The 8,818-nt window shown below is 32.3% G+C and overlaps 1 long non-coding RNA gene across 1 annotated transcript; it reads right to left on the bottom strand.

Moving 5' to 3' along the window:
- Window positions 1-5,221: 5,221 nt before the first annotated feature.
- On the bottom strand, window positions 5,222-6,784 carry LOC104236483 (uncharacterized). Its single transcript, XR_713436.2, has 2 exons — window positions 6,229-6,784; window positions 5,222-5,527 (listed from the first exon to the last, which is right to left on the bottom strand). It is a non-coding gene; the product is annotated as an uncharacterized lncRNA (long non-coding RNA).
- Between the last annotated feature and the right edge of the window lie 2,034 nt (window positions 6,785-8,818).

Consider the following 8,818-nt stretch of genomic DNA (forward strand, 5'->3'; position numbering starts at 1 on the left):
AGTATCCTATTTTTGTCATTTGTTATAGAGATTTTTTCCTTCTTATACCATATATGAAATTTTATTACCAAAAATGTGCATAGTTTCATATTTACCCGCCATGTTCACAGTTTTTCTACAATTATTATACCATTCATTAAATACTAATTATTAGGAGCTGATTCCTTCTTAATTCCTTACCAGCTTTTGACTGGTAAAGATTCTGTGCACCATCGAATTGCCGTAGATGCCCTTCATCCCTGTTTTATTTTTTTTCTTTATTGACTTTATGAAGCTGAACATTAAAGGAAAGGAAAAGATAATGAACAATTACTTTATATTGAGTTTTTGAAACTGAACATTACAATCAACATCTCAGAACAGTTAACTTTATTTATATCTTCATCATTTGTAAAAGTAATTTAGTAAATCTACAAAATCATTAGTAATTTGCCAGATCATTAGTACAGAAAATTATCCAAATATCATATATATATATATATATATATATATATATATATATATCTGACTTCTCTCTACATCTCTTTTATTTCTCAATCGCAAATTCCACTAATACAAAGCAAATGAGAGCAACAATTCCACCATTAACATCCATTAAAAAGCTTGAATGCTTTGAATTCAAATTTGGGTTTTCAAAAATCATTATTTGTTTGGATTGGGTATTGTTAAAAATAATCGAGAATATGGTTTGGAGTTTATATCTCAATTTTGAGGGGTTTTGGTGAAGATTAGACTTGGTTTTAACTGAATTTCAGATTGAAACTCGAAGAAGAAGAAGAAGACATATTGCAAAAATTGTAGATAAATTGTATATTATTTGTATTCTGATTGTAGATGCTTTATTTTCTGTTTTCACAAATAAAAAACGGCTAAAACTTCTACAAATCTTCTGAAAAAACGCAATTATGTCAAAAATCCCAATTATGCTACAATTGAATGGGAATTGGGATATAAAAATTCAATGTACCCAGTTTGTAGATATTTTGTAGATAAATTTTAGAGTATTTGTATTCTAATTGTAGATGCTTTGTTTTCTGTTTTCACAAATCAAAAACGACTAAAACTTTTATAAATCTTCTGCAAAAAACGCAATTATGTCGAAAATTCCAATTAAACTACAATTGAATGGGAATTGAGATATTAAAATTTAATATACCCAGTTTGTAGATATTTTGTAGATAAATTGTAGATTATTTGTATTCTGATTGTAAATGCATTGTTTTCAATTGTAGATGTATTTTTACATTCCTACGCCACATAGGAATTTTTACATTCTTCAATTATTGTCAAGAAGATGTAGTTGATAGCTTTGGACTAAAAGATAAACTGATAATTAATAATCCATAGTGGAAATATTAATATGTAATTAAATAAAGAAACAAACAAATATTTGTTTATCAAACTTAAGTTTAGATTTTACAATATTAATACTCTCCATCACATGGTTGTAAGTAGCCCAATGGTACGACTAGAATATAAAAATGATTGTGATATCTGCTCTTCAATTTTCTACAAAATTTGAATTCTCGATCCATGAAAAGGTGTACGTATTATATTACTCAGCATTCCTTTGTCATTGTCATTTAAAAAAATTTATGAGCTGGACTCAATTAGGTGACATGTTTTAATATGTTAACAAAAACTGCTCAAGGTAAGGATGCTAGCTTTTTAGGTTAAAATATACTATGGTATAGAATTGATGATTTGTTATACTAAGTGTAATTAAGTCAAACCTTAAACATCGAGGGTAATAAGATTTCCTATGTGGCAAGGAATGTAAAATCCTTTATTATATTGTTTATTGGTTTAATAAGTTGGGTGCATCGTTAGTGTAAAATATATTTATATTATCAGATTATTTACTTGGTAATAACATATAAATTTTTATAATAAGCATTAATGGATAACTTGAAAAAAATAGTAATTGACCTACTAAACTATGTTGATAGATAAAAAAATGGTTACACTGCCGTTGCGTATAATTTGAATTCATTCTTTTATATATATGTGCCTTAAATAAAAGGATAAATCATATAATCCTAATTAGGTGGTGTTAATGGTTCGGCCGATTATTTTATAAAATTAGTTCCATACCAATTTTTTGCTTATTCTATTATGTATAATCAAAATTAGACTTTTCAAAATCGTCCCAATCATGTTGGTTTCTCTTCGGTATCGGTATTGGTACGGTTCAGTTGATTTTCAGTATTTTTTTAAATGTCATGTAAAAGTTACTAGTAGAAGTATAATGCAATAACGTACGTATTTTTATTGGATTTAGCAAAACTCTCTATACATTTTTACTATTTAAAGGGTGATGAATTAAGAACATAAAAGATGGTCAGAGTATAGATCCATTAACAATTATACAACGGGATAAAAGAAACTAAGCAAGGACAAAAAAAAAATATAAATCACATGAGTAAAAAGATATTAAACAAGGTGAGACTCAAGAATAAAGTCTATGAAAGGTTAAATATTCAAACAGATAAATTTAAATCATACGAAATAAAACGTATTCAATACATTGTAGTTTGCTACTCATGATCACTAGAATACCTTGTGTCTTGCTAGTGAATATGCTTGAAATAATCTAGTTTTAACATGAGTAGCATAATAGGTTAGGAATTAGGATTTTGAGTATATACCCATATATTGTTTTAAAAAGAAACTAATTATACACATAAATATAGGAAAAAAATATCCATTGCTTCTCTTTACATGTTTTGCCCGGATTCCTTTTATACTACTATGTTTTTGTTTTTCTTGAGCCGAGGGTCTATCGGAAATAACTTCTCTATCCACAAGATAGGAGTAAAGTTTGCGTACATATTACCTATTACCGTTCTCAGGCCTCACTTATGGGATTAAGTTAGGTATGTTATTGTTGTAGTATTTAATGTCACTCATTTTAAAATGGTGTCTCAGCCACTAATTAAATCAAAATTCAGATCAACATTAATGTCTGCTATGAATAGCAAAGAATTAGGAGCAGTAACGCAGACAAGTGGACTGACGGCTTAACATATACTCCATTAAATGCAAGCAAGAAAGTAGATACTATGTTCTTTCATATGCTATTCACCACACAAATCTTGTTAATGGAGACAACCAAATTAAAATGCATATATAGCAATTAAATTCTCAAAAGCATTAAATGTTGATCACCAGTTCACTACATTGTGGTGTATATTCATTCAAAATCACTATAATTGAGAGCAATGTCTCCTACTTGATAAATTTGTGATAGTAGATGATCATCACTAGGAAATGCCTACTTAGAATATCTTCAAGACCACATATGGTGGCTTTGGCTTGACTTTGCATACCATTGCTGTTTGTCGGTCGTGGATAGGCTCTTATTTATTTTAAGTTTCTTAATTTTTCATTAATGGAATTTTTACCTCCTGTAGCAAAGGTTAACACCTTATTTATTTTAAATAATACCATTTAAAAAATTATATTTTATAGATACCTTTTAATGTTTATAGCAAAATATCTAATTTGGCACTAAATACGCTATTCAGTTACACTATTTTCTTTCTCTCTCTACTTTGATACATGTCATTCTCTTCCCCCATTCCCTAAAAACACGACGCTCAATCTCAAAATTCCTCTCACCCATAGATCACACTCTCTCTGGTCTCTGCACTCAAATTCAACGACCCCTCGTAGAATAATCTTCAATGCGAAATATCGGAAGTTGTCACTGCCAGGCAGCAAGTGTCGCCCCGGCCAAGCCGGAATATCTTTCATGACTTCCAGCATCACATCTGCAGAAATTTTCAAAAGAAAAAGCTAAAGAACACTATACTTCTGTCATCTTCAATCGCTTCCAACTGGATTGTGATTAAGTATGCTACTGCATCTTACTCTTATTTAGAGATTCACTTCGCTTCGCTTCCAACTGTAAACAATTTTTACTCTCGGAATAGATCACTTTCACAGTAGCATTCTCGGAGATTCAGGGTTTTTGCTCGACGGCGGATTCGCCGGAAATTAGGGGTTGTTCTTGAACAAAGACAACGGAGTTTGGGGCTGAACAACTTGTTTTTCTGTTAATATATTTCAATGTATTTTCAACGTATCCTGCTATATTTTCATGTATTTCATTGTATTCATTGTTTTTTTTTCACTGTTATTCAATGTATCTCGCTGTATTCCATGTATTTCATTGTATTCACTGTCTTTTTTTCATTGTATTTCAATGTATCCCGCTGTATTCTATGTATTTTATTGTATTCACTCTCGCTATATGCCATGAATGTATTCATATGTTTTTTTAATTAATATAATTTATATATTCAGATGTATTATATAGTTTCTCTGAAGATTGATATGTTTTTGGGGTATTTTTCGGTTGAGAATCTTTTTTATAAATGGAAATACAAAATTTGTGTGTTATAATTGAGTTTGTTGAGTTATATTAGGAGTCTATTATGTTAATTGATTCACTTTCCATTTAAAAATAGTATAATCCCTTATTTCACGCCATGAATACAGTCGAATACAATAATCTGTTCAGCTGTAATCTCATGTTTCACGCCATGAATACAGTCGAATACACTCGAATACAACAACTAATTAGCTGGACTTCCCTGATTCACGCCTATTTTTGCTATTGTATTCATGAATACAGTAGCTTAAATACATCTAATACATCTTATAACAACAGAAAAGGTATCTACAATCCGTAATATAGCAAATGGTATCTATAGATAGCTAATTACTACTAAAAGATAGTGCTTTATGAAAATTCTAGGTGCCAATTTGAAATATTATATAAATAGTTGTTCTCAGACGGCTATTATATGGAATATTAAGAAGGCGAAATACATAAATGACCCCTTTAAGTTGCCCACAATGATCAATTGAACACCTTAACTTGGCGTCTGACCAGATAGACACCTCTGCTTGATAGAAGTATATTCTCTTAAACCCCTTACGCTGACATGACAAATTTTGTGTGTTACACTAAGATCTAAACGCGTGAAGATCTTAAATATTAGAATTTGCGTGAAGACAAATTTTGTGTTGTTTATCAGTAAACAACAAAGCCAAAATATGAATCAAAGCCATCGGAAGGAACTGTTTAGGTATTCTAGGTCTCAATTCGTGTCAAACTCCTAGGTTCATTCTTAATTGAATTCAGAATTCCAGGACATAGGGACAGCCTGAATTGGCGAGTCAAGACAATTGAAAGGGCACTCAAGCACACAAAGAATGTTAAACAAGGTAGCTGGCTCATGGCAATTTCAACAGAACTCAACGCGACTTTGTACCTAAAATACAATGCTTATCAGAATGGACAAAGGCATATAGCTCGACTGGCAAATGTAAAATGATCTCAAAGAAAGCAAATCCACACTATTACACAAGCTTCATATGATATTCTGTTTAAGGAGTTCAATGACAGAATTTACATGCTAAAAAAAAACATGAACACCAACTGATTCTTTCAACATGGTGAGCCTCAAAGAGCAAATATTATCAAAAGGGAACTTCAGCAGCTTCAAACCAGCAAAACCTTGCAAAAATGATCATGAAATCAGAGAAAGGGGAAACTCTTCAGTGATTCATGTCGAATATATTGAGACCAAGACATAAGATACGAGCAAATATCATTGAATATCAAAGCATGTCATATGCAATAGAAGAAACACAAGGAAAGCTCATCTTATGAAGCGATCTTTCCTTAACAACATGACCAAAAATTCTGACCAACAAAACTTTGAAAAACCAACTACTCGAATAAAGAGGTTGGTTCTAGTTTAAAGCTTCTAGTAGATGAAGAAGATTTCACAAGAACAAATCATTTAGAGTCCGGAAAACAAACATCACGAGAATAAGCATCATAGATTCATGCTCGCTTAAAAATCACAAAAAACTGAACACATCGTTCATTTGAAAGCGATAAAATCTTGACTCAATATATTTCGACCCCATAATAACAATTACAGCATATAAGGAATAGAAGACAACCACTCAAATCAGCTCCTATTGACTGAACAATGCTCAACACATCAAACCAGTGAGAAGGGGATTCATTGGCAAAATAACATATCGAATATCGCTTTCGAATACGAATCGAGACTAAATGATCAACCCAAGCTCGACTCCTCCATGAAGTTTGATCACAGAACAAAGACCAAACCATTCTAAAGACAGAAATCCCATCGCTCAAGAACACCTAAAAAAAACAGAGTTACAGAGGAGAAAAGATCAAACCTGAAATTGCAAACTTCCTTTATTAATTATAGAATCAACAATACACCTTTTGACTCCAAATCCTAGCAAGGTTCAGCAGCAAATTAGCAGGACAACAGTAGAACAAGAAGTCGACGAACTTGAACCTCACGAACAATCAATAGACCTTAGTTCATTTTTCATGTCTTTGGAACCCAAAGTCAGATTAACAATTAAAAAGAAAATTTGTGTATTCTTCTTCAAACCTTTAAAAGAAACTTTCAGAGAAAAAAATGAAAAGCCAAAGAAAGAAAAATCCTTCAACCTTTTCTCTCCCCGTTTTCCCCGAAAATCTCTGTCCTTTACAAAATCGGATGAGGTCCTTTTGAAAACAAGCATCTGATGAATGTGAGGCTCGGATTGAGTGAAATCGATCCAACACCTCTCACTCATCCAACGCTCGTCCTCCAGAACCTTCCAATCGCGTGATATAGCTCGAAATCGGGCGAGTGAGGGGGAGTTTGGGTTCACTCGCCTGAATTTTGGCGAGTTTGGGAACGAATTTTGGGCGAAGAAGACAGTGAATAGTACTTAGCGCCGTTTGGGATCAGATTTAGGGTTGGGGTGTATTTGTTTGTATCGTATATTAGGGAATGTGGGGCGGGTCAGGAAATGGGTCGCGGGTTAGGGTCACAGGTCTTGGGCTGGGGCGGTTTAAATAGTATTTGGGCTGGGGAAAGTATATCAATCTAGTGGGGTGAGACGATTTGTGATTTAATTTTGAGAAAGAAAAAAAAGAGAAATTTTCATAAAGCACTATCTTTTAGTGGTAATTAGCTATCTATAGATACCATTTGCTATATTACGGACTGTAGATACGTTTTTTGTTGTTATAAGATGTATTTAAGCTATTGTATTCATGAATACAGTAGCAAAAATAGGCGTGAATCAGGGAAGTCCAGCTAATTAGTTGTTGTATTCGAGTATATTCGACTGTATTCATGGCGTGAAACATGAGATTATAGCTGGACAGATTATTGTATTCAACTGTATTTGACTGTATTCACGGCGTGAAACAGGGGATTACACTGTTTTTAAATGAAAAGTAAATCAATTAACATAATAGACTCCTAATATAACTCAACAAACTCAATTATAACACACAAAATTTGTATTTCCAGTTATAAAAAAGATTCTCAATCGAAAAATACCCCAAACATATAGCAATCTTCAGAGAAATTATATAATACATCTGAATACATAAATTATATTAATTAAAAAATATATGAATAAATTCATGGCATATAACGAGACAGTGAATACAATGAAATACATAGAATACAGCGGGATACATTGAAATACAATGAAAAAAAGACAGTGAATACAATAAAATCATGAAAATACAGCGTGATACGTTGAAAATACATTGAAATATATTAACATAAAATCAAGTTGCTCAGCCCCAAACTCTGTTGTCTTTGTTCAAGAACAAACCCTAATTTTCGGCGAATTCGCTATCGAACAAAAACCCTGAATCTCACTGAGCCGAAATTCGGATCTACATAGACAGCAACTTTTGAGAGCAGCTCAGTGACAAGAGCTTTGAGATATATGTCTATATTAATTATCTGTTCTCTTTTGTTAAAACAAATTGAAAATTAAAATAATTTTGATATGCAGAAAAAGTCAAGGGTGAAAGATCAGCGTCGGTCAAGGAAATACAGTTTGGAGAAAAGAAGATTAAAAGAAGAGGAAGAGATGAAGATATTGATGGGATTAATAGACTTAAAAGTGGTGTCAAGAGTATTGAGAATGGGTGAACTGAATGATGAACAGTTGCATTGGTGCGAAGACAAGATGAGCAAAGTTAGAGTTTCTGATGGAATTGAAAACGAGGATGAGAGACACGAAACGTGGGATTTCTTAGCATTCCTTTTACCACTGTGATGAGACATCGTGAACTTGAAATCACCGTTTGTGATTAATGGTAGGTGATATGGATGAGAGGAATTTTGAGATTGAGCATCATGTTTTCAGGGAATGGGGAAGAAAATGGCATGTATCAAAGTAGAGAGAAAAAAAAAATAGTGTAACTAAATAGCGTATTTAGTGGCTTAGGGGTAGAAAGTAACCAAAATTAAATATTTTGCTATAAATATTAAAAGGTATCTATAGAATATAATTTTTTTAAATGGTATTTATTTGAGAGAAATAGTGGTTAAAGGTGAGAATTTTTGTGGTATTTTTGGTTGTGTTACAGTGGTGAAAAGGAGCAACGTCCATGGCGTTAAAGGTAGAAGAAGCTGACTTTTCTTTGGTGGTTTATGGCTTTTTGGTTATTTTACTGTGGCTTAAGTGATGGTTTTGGTTGGGAGGTAGAAAAGTAGGGTCTTTTTCTTCTTTTTTAATTAAAATTATAACTATTTCTTAATATAAACCATAATTTGTTTAAGAAATACACGTGGCAATCGATAATTTGTCAATTTGACATGTCATCAGCGAGTGTAACTCACACACGAGACTTGTTGAACTGGGGTGTTCACGAGACACACCTGTGTCAAATAAAAGTGTTTATCTGGTCAGATGCTAAGTTAAAATGATCAATTGATCGTTGTGGACAACTTAAAGAGGA

The sequence above is a fragment of the Nicotiana sylvestris genome, chromosome 5 (assembly GCF_000393655.2).
Source record: "Nicotiana sylvestris chromosome 5, ASM39365v2, whole genome shotgun sequence".
NCBI classification, from domain to species: domain Eukaryota; kingdom Viridiplantae; phylum Streptophyta; class Magnoliopsida; order Solanales; family Solanaceae; genus Nicotiana; species Nicotiana sylvestris.